Consider the following 14,951-nt stretch of genomic DNA (forward strand, 5'->3'; position numbering starts at 1 on the left):
TGGGATAGAAAAAATAGGAGATCAAACCAAGAAGAGAAAGTGAAGGCATCTCCAGCTTGATGGTAAATAAGTCCCAGAATGTCAGCTGTACCCCAGATATGGAGGGAGAGAGCCCAGACTGGAAGAAATCACTCCAAAAAGACTAATTCGTAGAATGCCTAGTACATCTGAACATACAGAGAGGAGATTTCACTCCAAAAAGACTAATCCGTAGAATGCCTAGTACATCTGAACATACAGAGAGGAGATTTACACAACTGCAGATAATCTGAGAGGGTTTTTGTTTGTTTGTTTGGTTGGTTTTTGTCTTTTTAGGGCCACACCTGGGCATATGGAGGTTCCCAGGCTAGGGGTTGAATCGGAGTTGTAGCTGCTGGCCTGCGCCACAGCCACACCAACGCCAGATCCGAGCCACATCTGCAACCTACATCATAGTTCATGGCACTCCTGGATCCTTAACCCACTGAGCGAGGCCAGGAAGAGAACCTACGTCCTCATGGTTACTAGTCAGATTCATTTCCACTGAGCCAGGAAGGGAACTCCAATCTGAGGTTTAATTAATAATAGGTACACAGAAGAACAAAACAATAAATTAGACAACTTCCCCCTCCCCAGGAAAACCATAACTTGTATAGGAAAATTAATGTAAACATAGTTAATTACCTGACTTGGCTCTCTGAACAGCATTTACCTGATTATAATCGTGTTCACTAAATATCTAACCAACTATACTCTAAATATAAAAGGGGTTAACTAATCACCTTAGGGTTATAAAGGGTGCCTCTGGGGTGGAAGGAATAGTGGGAGGCATATCCAAAGACTGATGACTTGTAGTAAACCTGGCAGCATATTTCAACTCCATAAATGATGTGCATGCACAATTTTTACTTAAATAAAATCTTCAAAAATTTTAAGAGAGGATGGGAGTGATGCAAAAGAGATTAAAAGGTGATCAGTCAGGAGATGAACTTCAGAAGGACTAATGGTTGGACTGAGTGATAGATTGCTGCTGATCATGGTCTAGATGGAATGACTCAAGGTTTTCAAATTAAGTTTTCAATGCTATACCCTTGCATTTTAAACCTATCATTTTTCATACCAAGACAATCTTTCTTTCTGAAACTCCTTTTTTTTAACTCAAAATGCTTTAAATAATTTGTGATGCACTCTGTCAACATTTTATACTTGCTGGGAAAAGAAATTTTCTTCCCTTTTCCTATTATTGCTATCTCTCAACCCATTCAGCAGAGAATTTATTACTTATTAAAGCAGATGACACTCCTTAAGAGTTTTCAAGAATTATAAACAATTACAGGAAAGAAAAGTGTTTCCATTACCAGAGAGACAATAATGATGGAATCCACTATTGAATATGCCAGCAAGATCACAGAGTTTAGAGAGCAAGCACAGTGTTTTAACCTTTATTCTTGCTGATAGAAGATGATGCAGTATTCTATTATCCACAATGACAAGTGATTTATTGGGATACTTTCTTTTTTTCCAAACTGTTTTAAACCATTGTTTTTTTCTCCAATTGCAGTTATTTTTCATCTTAGTGCATGTACAGGTCTAAAACATTTGAGCATCATTTAAAAACAAACAAACCACCATCACCACCATTCTCAGTTCTAAAGATACTCACTTTGTTAATGCTATACCACAAATGGAGGTTTGCCTCACTGCATGCCCAAATAGTTTTAACTTAAGCAGGCTTTTTTAGCAGCTTTGTCTAAAAGCAACCAAAGGCTTGGAAAATCCTAACATTCCCCCAAAACCTGCTTTCTAAAATCTTCTTTTAGGAAAAATCATTGTGTGGAGAACCAGATATTCTTGCTAGAGGAGAAAATTACTTTAAAATAGGATTCCCAGACAGTTAAAAATGCAGGGAGCAGATTAAAGGCTGCTGGTGGGACTGTGATGATTATGTATATGTCATTTTTCAGGCCTGAAATTCTTGGCTACATTTTCTTTGCCCTTAAGGGAGGTGAGATTGTCGGTCTTATGGTAATTGTTCAGAAAACCTGCAGACAAGCAGTTTTGCTGAGGTTCTGAAATAAGAACAAAACATTTAAGAACCTTTCCTCCTAATGTTCTTCTCCAATGGAGAGAAAGACCCATACTTCAGGTCACTGCTTGGAGTGGTAGATTATTATTTAGTTTTCAGGTAGGGAGTTGGTGGGGAGGACTAGAATGCTGAGTCAAATGGTGCTTTGCGACACTGATATCTCTTTGACAAATTGCCCAGATTTCATGGTTAATGAGCCATTGTTATCTATGTTCTGTAATGTACAAAATGAAAGTTCTGAAAGACTGCCACTCTAGTGCATTTTCCATTATTGATTGACCTTTGTAATTTTGTTACATACTGAAACTTGGAACTGTGTGTGCATGAAATGAGGGAAAAAATTAAAGGAAGAATGTGTTATTAAGGATAACAATCAGTATAGTTTCAGGTTGCCTTTTATTTTAAAATACATAATCTAGCAAGAAGGAAGTCTAAAGTACTGATATCTAACCTTAGATTAGGGAACAAAAGAATTGGATTCTGACTACTTTACTGAGTAGTTAGAGTAAATTACTTGATCTTTGTGCATCTAAGGCTTTATCATCTATCAAAAAATAAAGTGAAAAAAGAGGAGACATTAACTCTAAAAATCCTTCCAAGTCCAAAAATGTTTGGTTGTATTTTCAAAACATCCTCATTCCCACGGGATATTAACCTACAATATTATCTGTTTAGAATATTCAAAGATTTTATCTATATTTTTATAATTTTTCTGGCTATCTTTAATATTAATATTTTGATTTACATAGTTTTAAAAATCATGCCCACAATGGATATTGGGAAAATTTGTTATCCGCAGGCCAGTGTGATAATTTTTATTCAATATTAAAATTATGATATTAAGATGCTGTCATTAGTTGTTTTAATTAATATTATGAAATATTTCAGCTATACTTGAAAGTATAGATATGATAAACATCTACCACCTGTTTTAATAACTTTTAGACCCACAACAGGGGCCACTCCTGCCCCAGACTCAAGTCAACAAATTTTAAACAACTTTCTTGTTCCTATAAATGTTCCACTGACCAGAAACGCAGTCTAGCCAATCAGCCAACCCCCAAATATTAAGCCAGTTCTAGGTTCTACAGTTATTTTCTTTTCCCTTCTTACTCCAAACAAGGTTGACTATGGGACCCCAACCCATGACATATTTTCTGTTTTCCTCTCTCTTGTACTTCATTCTTTACCCTATAACTGCTTCCTACCTTCCACCTCATTTTGCAGTTCTCTGGATGGAGTGTCTGCTTCATCAAGCATTTGAAAATTTGGTTGGCATCACCTTAATTGTCAGCTTTAAATATTTTTAAACACACTCAATTTAAGAAAAAAATGCCATTCATTTCCCTTTCCCTCTCAAAAACAGTCATTTTCCTAAAGCTGATGTTTATCATTTCTAATCACGTTCTTATAATTTTACTATATAAACTCTGTATGCATATACAATAAGTGATATCTTGCATTTGCCTATTCTTTGTGTGTGTATGTGTCTTTTTGTCTTTTAGGGCCACAACCGCAACATATGGAAGTTTCCAGGCCAGGATTGAATCGGAGGTGTAGCTGCAGGCCTAGGCCACAGCCACAGCCACACCAGATCCAAACCACATCTACAACCTACAATACAGCTCATGGCAAGCCAGATCCTTAAACCCTGAGCAAGGCCAGGGATCAAACCCACATCCTCATGAATACTAGTTCGGTATGTTAAACACTGAGCCATGACAGGAACTCTGTGTTTGCCTATTTTTTATAAAATAGTAGCATATTTTACTTATGCTATATATATGCAAGGTTTTTTCTTTTCTTTCTGCCTTTTCTAGGGCCACTCCCACGGCATATGGAGGTTCCCAGGCTAGGGATCTAATCGGATCTGTAGCCGCCGGCCTATGCCAGAGCCACAGCAACATGGGATCTGAACTGCGTCTTCAACCTACACCACTGCTCAGAGCAACACCGGATCCGTAACCCACTGAGAAAGGCCAGGGATCAACACACAACCTCATGGTTCCTAGTCAGATTCGTTAACCACAGTGTCACAATGGTAACTCCTGCAAGGTTATATTTTTAATATTACACTAATTATTTGGCTCTAACTCTCTAACTCATAATTTTAATTGTTCTATTTTAATGAATGTGAAAAATTTGCTTGTTTACTCTCCTGTGGATAGACATTTGTTTACAATTTTTTAAAAAATGTTTCAATAAGCATTCATGTGTGTGTGTGTGTGTGTGTGTGTGTGTGTGTGTGTATCTTTTACATAATGTAAGAAGTGACCCTAGATTATATATATGTGTAGGAATGGAATTATTAGGTTCTAAGGTTGTGCACATCTTCAAGTTTGTATCTCCATTTGCTCTCCAAAGTTGTCATACTAATTTAGACTCTCACTAACAGTGTTTATAGTATCTTATGATACACAGAAAATTTTTTAAATTAACCAGTGGTGTTTATGCTTTCTGGATTTTGTTGAAGAACTCTATTTATAACATAAAGTCAACATTATTTTTCTCTTTATTTTCTTCTAAAAGGAGTTTAGTTTTACATTTTATGTTTGGATCTTTAATCCATCTGGAATTGATTTTTATTTATGTTATAATCTATAAACACATTTTTGGTTACAATAACCAATTGACTTAACAAAGTCTGAAGTTAATCTGTATCTCCAACCTCTTAAAAAAATTTCTACACTTCATCAAAATGCTCTAGGTTACAACAACCCAATCGAAAAAATGGGCAGAAGACCTAAATAGATATTTCTCCAAAAAAGACATGCAGATGACTAAAAAACACATGAAAAGATGCTTAATACCACTAATTATTAGAGAAATGCAAATCAAAACTACAATGAGGTACCACCTCACACAGGTCAGAATGGCCATCATTTAAAAGTCTGTAAATAACAAATGCTAGAGAGGGTGTGGAGGAAAGGTAACCCTCCTACACTGTTGGTAGGAATGCGAAGTGGTATAGCCACTATAGAAAGCAGTAAGGAGGTTCCTCAAACACTAACAAAAGAGTTGTCATATGATCCAGAAATCCCACTCCTGGACATATATCAGGACAAAACTCAAATTCAAAAAGATAACATGCACTCCTATGTTCATAGCAGCACTATTTACAATACACAGAACAACTATTTCCGAGACAAGGAAACAACATAACGTCCTAATGAATAAAGAAGATGTAGTATGTAAATACAATGGAATACTACTCAGCCACAGAAAAGAATGCACTAACGCCATTTGTGGCTACATGAATGGACCTAGAAATTATCATACTAAACGAAATCAGTCATACTAAGAAAGACAAATACCATATGATATCACTTACATGTGGAATCTAAAATATGACACAAATGAGCTTATCTATAACACAGAAACAACTCAGAGACATAGAGAACAGACTTGTGGTTGCCAAGAGGAGGTGGGGTAAGAGAGGGATGGATTGGGAGTTTGGGGTTAGCAGATGCAAATTAGTTTATATAGAATGGGTAAACAACAAGGTCCTATGGTTATAGCATAGGAAACTATATTCAATAACCTATGATAAGCCGTAATTGAAAAGAATGCATATTTATATGTAACTGAATCCCTTTGCTGTACAGCAGAATTTAACAGAACATCATATATCAACTGTACTTCAATTTTTAAAAAATGCTTTAAGTTCTATGAAGCCTGACTTCCAACATTATTTTGTGGTTGCTTCAACCCAGAGTTCCCAGAGGTATCACCAGCTGACATCATGTTTTAGGCTAATTTCTCAATGTATAAGCCACCTAGATAGTGTAAACTTGAGCACCAAATGAATGTGAAAGCGGAACTATATTTGTAAATTCTCAGAGGAAAATTCTGCTATCCCAACCCCCAGCTCAGGCTGAAACTGGTAAGTTGCTTAGCTGGTTCTCTGTGCCAGTGAATTGATATTTTTCCAGTTCCTTGACTTATTCACTGGTGTTGCAACTCTTCAATAGTTTTCCATTTTATTTTCTATTTCATTTTCAACTCCCAGACTTATGAATCCACAGCATCATTTTCTGTCCCCACAGAGCCGTTACATTCCAATTCTTGATAACTGAGGGATGGAAACAACCCCTATCCCCATCCCTACCTCCCAAGTCAGCTGCCACATCAGCTTTTGCTCTGAGGCTTTGTTTCCTCACCATTTATCTCTCTTGGGATTTTTTTCAAATTGCCTTCTGAGCATTTAAATGAATAGTTATTATGTTTTGTCTAGTATTTCTAAGTTTTTAATAACTGAAGGCTGTTCAAGTCATCTAATCTTCACTATCCAAAAAATGAAGCTCTTTAAGTTATTTTAATATAAGTCAATATTAGATATTATGTTTAATACTCAATTCAGTGGGGAGAAGATAAGTTTAGGATTACTAAAAATGAAACCAAATTTGCCATATATGATTCAGTGAGAAATCTTTATATTAATGTCACATCAAAAATAGTTTAGCTCTTTCTTAGCCTTTTTAAAGCTCTTTTTTCAGAGCAAAAGATGAATTTGGTTGCTTTCTATTATTTAACTCACGTAATTTATTAATGTATTTTAATTTATATGAATATAAGTATGATTAACTCATTTATTCAACTCATCTCATCTTGCTTTCCTTTTTTTTTTCTATTGGCCATGACTGCTGCATGCAGAAATTCCTGGGTCAGGGATTAAATCCTCACTAAAACAGTGACAACCCTGGATCCTTAAATGCTAGGCCACCAGGAAACTCCTCATCTTACGTTTTCTTGATTTTCATTTAAATATTACTTGTCATGTTCTATTAGGAATTCAAAAATCAGTTATTTTGCCAAGTTTTTCCACACTTCTCACATCCAACTCTCAAACCATACCCATTTCATGGCCTCTTTAAATGTCTGTCATCTTCATGAAAACACTCTTGATTGCCCCAAATATAAACCCCAGCCTCTTTCTGCATAACTCTTGTGGTTTTATCATGTTCTATCTTGATTTATTGCTTCAATGGGGTTTCATATTTTGTTTTAGCTTACAAAGCAAGTGTCTCTTTTTCATTCTTATATAGTCCATGAAACACTGAGAATTTGTAGAAATTCAGTAAATTCTCATTGAATTTCAAGATAAAGATCCTTTGCAATTCAAACTGAATGTTTTAAATAGTTATAAACAGTGTTATTATTTAAAATATAAACCCTGAAAGGGAAGATTTTAAAGTGTTACATGCTACATAAAAGGTGTGACAACACATGTAAGAAACATCTCTGGATTTCTGCAGAAAGGAGGCTTAGATTAGATGACTCCTAAGGATTCTTTTACCTTTAAAATGCTAATATTCTTCAACTTCAGATGCATTTTCATGAATACTTCTCTCAGGCAGCATGGTGTTCACATTGGCAGTGAGACAGACATCGGTAAGAGTCATGAATGGAAGCTCCCCAAGAAACTGGGTGCTCTAGGAGTATTAATATGGTGTGGTACAGCTGGATGCTTCCCCCACACACACCTTCATGCATTGCTGGAAGACATGCTATAGAAGCAAATAAAAGACAAACAGAAAACACTGCAAACAGGGAGATAAACTCCTTCCTTCTATAGTGTTTCTCCACTGCCCTCTATTGTCTTAGCTTAACACTGTGCCTGTTGCAAATGAAAAATGATTATAGGATTCAGCTTCTTTATTACAGAGCAGGCAATGCAGGATGGATTCAAAGCTGAGAGGCAATAAATTGATGGCACCTACAACAGGGAATATAAATGTCATTGCATACATTTATCCTCAATTTAGGAGCAGATTTACTATGGACTCCTGGCCTGGGAACTTCTATGTGCCAAAGGTGTGGCCCTAAAAAGTTAAAAAAAAAAGAAAAAAGATGGAATGGCTATGTTATGAGGAAGCAAATTTGGATTTAAAAAATTGTATAATTCTTTCAAACACCAAAGTACTAGTTAATAAACTTCAATTTAAATAAATTATAGTGAAGCAGCTCAGTGCATTGTATGATTTTAACTTATTCTGTAATTTTGCAGATAAAAAATTGTTTCCAAATCTGTTCCAATTTGGTATAAAAATCAATTTTTAATAAATACCATAAGCTATTCATTGGGAGAAAAAAGACAGACTTGTGACTTAAAATGAAATAGCATTTAGAGCTTAGTATAATAAATTATAATAAATAATTATATAACCTTTGACTCTAATCTCTAGGAATTCACTTGCATAAACAGAAATAGTATGATAGCACTAAAATATCATGTTCCTCAACTACAATGCAAATCAACTATACTTCAATTTTTTAAAAAATCATGTTGCTCAACAGAATGAAGATCTGTTCTCCCCTATGATTTCCCTGGATCTCATCATTAATTTATATTAAAAAATTTTACTATTATATTTAATAAATATAAAATCCCCATGTAATTTAGGCAGTGTGTCATAGTGGTTAAAAGCATGGGCCTTAAATATAGACTGAGTAGGTTTGAATCCTGGCTCTCTCAGCTGTGGAACTTTGGGCAACTTGCTAAAACCCCTTCTTTCTCAGTTTTGTCATTTGTAAAATGGGGACAGAGTACCTGCCTCATAGGGTTTTTGCATATATTAAGTGAGCTAATACAGGTAAATTGCTTAGGACTTTGCCACGAGCATAACAAATGAAAATAAGAGTTTGTTATTATTGTTTTTCCCACTACCTATATCCTTAAGAACAACTGTCAAGCACTCTTGATTGATTATGCTGATTAAGAAGAAACAACTAATTTTCCCTAAAATTTTCTCATCACCCTATCAGAGCATAGAAGGATGAGTCTAAAATGAATTTTCTCTCCCTTTAGAATTCCAGGACCATTTGATTATTTCTTCAGAATGGGATTAAACATATCATTTGTACTTGTCCTAACACCTTGTCTTAGTTATGACTGATTTACTGTCACTCAAGGTTTCAATTATCAATATGAAACATGTTTTGTACGTTTACATTGGTTTAGTTCCTCATCCCAAATCACCCAACTGATCCTCAGAAAAATATGTTAAGCCCTAAAATTCCTTAGACTCTTGATCTTAAAGCTTGTTAAATCTCCTGTTTCAAGTCATGGATATTAACGCTAAAGAAGTTATCGACATAAAGTTACTTTAAGGAATAACCTGGTCTTGAGAAGGTGCTATTGAGCAGACAAATGATAGAGTACTTTTTTTCTTGCCAGCCCTAATACATTTATGTATCTAGTAGCTCAATTCATAATCATTTAATAAAGTGAACATTTGTAGTCTTAAATATTAAGAAAGAAACAGGCTATTAAAAGTTAAAACCCTACTTGCATTTAGCTATGTTTAAAAAAAAATAATCCCAGGAATATTGTAATGAGTCTAGGTTTAGGAACAAGCATTGTGCAAGTTAATGTAAGTAATGAACCTTTCATGTGAAATGATGTAGTGTCACAACTCATTTGCATCCCACTTAAAGTGTAATTAAGTTTCTCTGACAGCATGGCTTATGGCTGAAAGAACAGACCTGGCTGCTAAATTAATCCAGAGTCCCTCGGTTAATAATACTCAGCAACGAAAACTTTACATACTCTTTCATTTAAAGTTCCCAAACTCCCATTTACAGAAGTGTACGACAAGGCAGCCCTGCAGAAAAACCTTTATATAATATTGATGGCCTCTCAGCAGACAAATTTAATCATCAAAACACTTAAAAACCAGACTTTGATGAATCAGGACAAGTGAAAATGCTATTTTCACTCTAGCTAGGAAGGATGGTGGTCTGGAAGGGGGTGGTTTCACATTTATTTATTTATTTATTTATTTTCATTTTTATTTATTTATTTATTTATTTTTGTTTTGTTTTTTTTTTTTTTTTTTTGTCTTTTTGCTATTTCTTTGGGCCGCTTCTGTGGCATATGGAGGTTCCCAGGCTAGGGGTCGAATCGGAGCTGTAGCCACCGGCCTACGCCAGAGCCACAGCAACGCGGGATCCGAGCCGCGTCTGCAACCTACACCACAGCTCATGGCAACGCTGGATCATTAACCCACTGAGCAAGGGCAGGGATCGAACCCGCAACCTCATGGTTCTTAGTCGGATTCGTTAACCACTGCGCCACGACGGGAACTCCTGGTTTCACATTTAAATTTCACTGCACCATATATTTAACCTGGAGTATGTTTTCAAACTTAACATATAGTATGCTGTGAAGTGTTGGGAATTTAGAGATTTATATCAACTATGTTCAGAAATAATGGAATTTGTTTTTCTCATTTCTTCTTTCAGGACTTGAGTACTTCATATAAGTTTCATTAAATTATCTTGAGCTTTTTTGTTGTTGTTTGCTATTTTTGTTTTTTGTTTTGTTAGGAATATTTACTTTTGCAATCCCTTGAAATGATTATCTGCTTCCACAGATTAGAATTACACTGTGTTTTTTAGAACAAATTTTAACTTATGAATAATCTAAACTGTTTCCAGAGAGGCAAATAAGAGGACAGGAAAGGCAAATTTCTCAGGATCATATTCCACGTCTCTCTGAGGCAACATAAGAATCTTTGGCCAACAGTTATTTATGACAACTGTCTGGTGTTATTACCTTGTTCTTCTTTCCCTTACCATACCAGTTCAAAGGCTGATGTGGAAAATAAACTGTCTATCTTTAAGCTGAAGGTCTCAAAATCAACTTTTTTTTTTAGTCTCTTTAGGGCTGCACCCGCATATATGGACATTTCCAGGCTACGGGTCGAATCAGAGCTGTAGCCACCAGCCTACACCACAGCCACAGCAATACCAGATCCAGATCTGAGCCGCTTCTGTGACTTATACCACAGCTCATGGCAATGCCGGATCTTTAACCCACTGAGCAAGGCCAGGGATTGAACCTGCATCCTCATGAATGCTAGTCAGATTCATTTCCTCTGAGCCACAACAGGAACTCCTCAAAATCAACTATCATTGCCAATATAAACAATTTACTTCCTTAGAGAGTCAGTGGAAGTGTTGGTAGCTGAAGAAGACTAGATATAACTTTAACATATAAAATATTCCTGAATCCAACAAGGGCCCAAACATTTAATAAAGTAATGCCTAAAAGATTTATTCTAGTTCCTTAAATCAATAGTGTTCAGAGTATTTTAGGGTTATTCTGACAGATGACCTTCCTGCCATCCCTATCCGAAAGTTGTCAAGTTTAGAAATTAAATAATGTATTAAAGTGTAACACTGAGTAGAAGCTATAATGTTCACCTCCATGTATTCCCAAAGCACTGAAATGTCCTTAGGGCAAAATTTGCAGCAGCTCATTTTTTTACTTCAGGTCTCAGCATTATACAATGTATCTTAATGGCATTGTAACATCTCATGCTCTTTCTTGATTTTCCAAAGATCTATTTCAGGCAGGGAACAGAAAACTTGCCAGGAAGTTTGAGTTGATGGGAAAGAAGGACCCTAACAATTATTTTCTCTTATCATTTATTTTAAAAAGTCATTATGTAGTAAAAGATAAAGGATAAAAGTCATGCTCAATTAAATGATTTATTTCTGGCACATTGTTGGAATATTTACAGTGGTAGCAAACAATGATTTTACTTCAGCTGTCCAACTGAGGTGGTAGTGAGTAGAGTTCTATTTGTTAAGTGCCTTTCTTTATGAGTTATAACCCAGGTTGTCAGAAGGTAAAGAATCACAGCAAAGCTCTTTCCACAGTTCTGAGTCTTGCTGCTTCCAGTTGTCTCCCATAATCCACTCCAGGTTGAAAGGTTTGAAATACTCAATACGATGGCTTCGGGTCATATAGAAAAAAAATCAAATTTAAGTATTCAATACATATTCATTAAATAAAATTTTATTTTATTTATTCATTAATAAAATTTAAAACATGTTTTGTGCCTTAATTACTTTAAAAATTGTTTGAAAACATATGTTCAAACCATTCTTTCTATGTTAGCTAATGATTAAATGTATATATAAATAAAATGTATTATTTTCTTTTTTTTTTTTTTTTTTGTCTTTTTGCTATTTCTTGGGCCGCTCCCGCGGCAAATGGAGGTTCCCAGGCTAGGGGTCCAATCGGAGCTGTAGCCACCAACCCACGCCAGAGCCATAGCAACGTGGGATCAGAGCTGCGTCTGTGACCTACACCACAGCTCACGGCAGTGCTGGATCATTAACCCACTGAGCAAGGGCAGGGACCGAACCCACAACCTCATGGTTCCTAGTCGGATTCATTAACCACTGCGCCACGACGGGAACTCCTAAAATGTATTATTTTCTTAATTCAAATCTCACCTAAAAACGTTTATTTGAGAGGTTTCTTGAATTCACATTTTAAGACATGTCGAGATGGTCTGAATCTAAGGTTCACCATGCAATAATAAAAGTGTCCCTTTATGTCTTATTGGTAGTTTCTGTGAGTTCCTGATTACTACAAAACACACTCAGTTCACACAAAAGTACTGTATACTAATTATGTTCATTCATACAACACTCCTATAAAATGAGATGTACCTATGGATTACCAAAGTTTGCAAGCTTTTACTACTAGCAGCAATGTTAATACTATTATTCATATATGCAAATAGAAACCATATAGTCCTATAAAGTGCCCAGTACAGTCTGATATAGTGTAAACCAGAAAAAGTTTTAAAATAATTTGGTGAAAAATCTCATGTATTTTTGAATTAAGCTACTTATTCTTATTACCAGAAACACAATGAAGATTTTTCCAAGATTAAAAGAAGAATTAAGAATTATTGTTAAATCTTTTATCTCCCTTTCACAACTCACTATAGATAAAAGCTGAAAGTAAATATATAATCAAATTATTTCCATACTCACAAGTTAGGCCCTTGTCTGTCCTCAATCTCTTCACGTGGTATTGAATAAAGGGCTTCATAAATTCTTCCAATCCCCGATCCGTGAATTGCATATGAATTCATTTTATCAATACCAGGTGGAAAATATTCCCAAAGAAGAAATGTAATCCCATTCCACTGGTCCCAGGTAATGTTGACTTTAAATTGTAAACTCAGCCCTTCCTTTCATAGTTAGGAGGAAATCATCAAAACAGCAATAATTTCAATTGACAGATTTAATGTGTTAAACAAACAGAACCAAAGTTTAAACAAAAACGACATAATTACTTTGTAAGGCAAGCTTGTCACTCGTGGTTCCTGAATTGAAGACCCATTAATAATGCCACTAATTATCCACTCCATTCATAGTTTTATTATTTATAAAAAGGTGAAAGTATTTATGGTCTGCTATAAAACATACAAATTCAGAGTCAATTTGTGGAAACAGCTAATTCTTATAAGGGGATAATGATACTGCTGACCTAGGTATTGGTTCTTCATGCTTGGAGCTCTAACAAAGGCAAGTGAAACTGCTTTGTTTGCTCATTAGCGCTAACTTTACTGTAATTCTTAGTACCCATGCTGATCCCTGGCAGGCAAACTCAGATTCTGGAGACCTATTAAACAGCCACCTTAGCCCAAGAAACCTGACCTTAATCACAGAGATGATCTCTAATGGACCTTATATGCCCCTACCTGCTTGAGATAATCATTTCATTTTCATAACTTGAGAAGCTGATCATATTTATTATCATGGTCACATTCACTCATTCGTCAACAACTATTTTATCAGTCTTGTAAATTTTTAATAACTTTTTTTTTTGCTGATATCAACCTTTACTTTTTTTAATCCTTCATCTCCTTGTTGATGCTTATTAATATACTCTCTAACGGGGATAAGGCATAAAAGGGAGGTTTTGGAAACCATCCATGTCCCAAATAGAGAATTCTGAACTCCTTTTTAATTTAGATATTCTCCCCATAGACTTTCTGCCCCTGCTCCCAAACAGATTCTGTCAACCTTAATGAAGAATCTACTATTAACTGAAGTCAGCCAGAATCACTGACAATCCCATTCTAAAAATTACCCATTTGGAAAACAGTGATGGTCAAGAGCCAAATTACCTTCTCTGCTCTTCCAATTCGACTCCCTTAAAGATCAAGACAACTTAATTTAAAGAAAAAAATTGTTTGAGGAACTGCTGTAACAATATTGTTCACAAGACGACTGACAATGTCTATGAAGAGACCCATAAACCAAAATCTATGGTGTCTGATAAATACAATCCACTGGTCATAGTTGTTTCCCCTGACAGTCTCTTCTGTATCTAAGAAGAGAGTATGTGAGGAATTTTATCCAGGGATACTCTGTTGCTAGTTCTAGTGTAACTTCATAGAGCTGCCAAGAGTTGTCTCCCTTTTAGAAACGTTTAAAAAGAGAGCTTTTTAAAATAAAGGGTCCAGGAGTTCCCGTCATGGCTCAGTGGTTAACAAATCTGACTAGGAACCATGAGGTTGTGTGTTCGCTCCCTGGCCTTGCTCAGTGGGTTAAGGATCCAGCGTTGCCATGAGCTGTGATGTAGGTTGCAGACATGGCTCGGATCCTGCATTGCTGTGGCTCTGGCGTAGGCCAGGGGCTACAGCTCCAATTCGACCTATCTAGCCTGGGAACCTCCATATGCCGTGAGAGCGGCCCAAGAAAATGGCAAAAAGACAAAAATAAAATAAAATAAAATAAAACAAAACAAAATAAAATAAAATAAAACAAAACAAAATAAAAATAAAGGGTCCACTGTCAAATTATTAGAATCCAACATACTATGAAGCTGCCAGGACAAACTTGAGTAACTTGATTAATCTCCTTTCAAAACAGAAATTCCCAAGAGTTCTCCATTATGGCTATATAATTTCTTGATTAATTTTAAGATGATAAGTGCTTTATAAGAAGCAGGCATTAATTGTTTGGGATGTCATTTTTCCAAAAACCCTTTTCAAAACCAGTAATAATAAAGTTGAGAAGGATTATAATGGCTATCATTTAGAAATCTAACTCTTCTTATTTAAACCTGTAT

At 35.6% G+C, this 14,951-nt stretch overlaps 1 protein-coding gene across 11 annotated transcripts in view; it reads right to left on the reverse strand.

Annotated features, from left to right (window-relative positions):
* Positions 1-14,951, reverse strand: part of C8H4orf33 (chromosome 8 C4orf33 homolog) — a 583,530-nt gene that overhangs the window by 487,504 nt on the left and 81,075 nt on the right. The window contains exons 12-13 of one of the 11 annotated variants that reach the window (XR_014813042.1): positions 12,863-13,062; positions 11,481-11,807 (exon numbers count right to left, since the gene is read on the reverse strand). The exons of the other annotated variants lie outside the window; for them this stretch is intronic. The gene's annotated coding sequence lies outside the window, so the exon portion shown is untranslated. Of the gene's footprint in view, positions 1-11,480; positions 11,808-12,862; positions 13,063-14,951 lie in introns of those variants that run through there. 11 annotated transcript variants of the gene reach the window in all.

This window comes from Sus scrofa, chromosome 8 (genome assembly GCF_054392235.1).
Source record: "Sus scrofa isolate SSC_HxYL_T2T_F1_AM1 chromosome 8, Sscrofa_HxYL_maternal_Yorkshire_Landrace_v2.0, whole genome shotgun sequence".
Taxonomy (NCBI): domain Eukaryota; kingdom Metazoa; phylum Chordata; class Mammalia; order Artiodactyla; family Suidae; genus Sus; species Sus scrofa.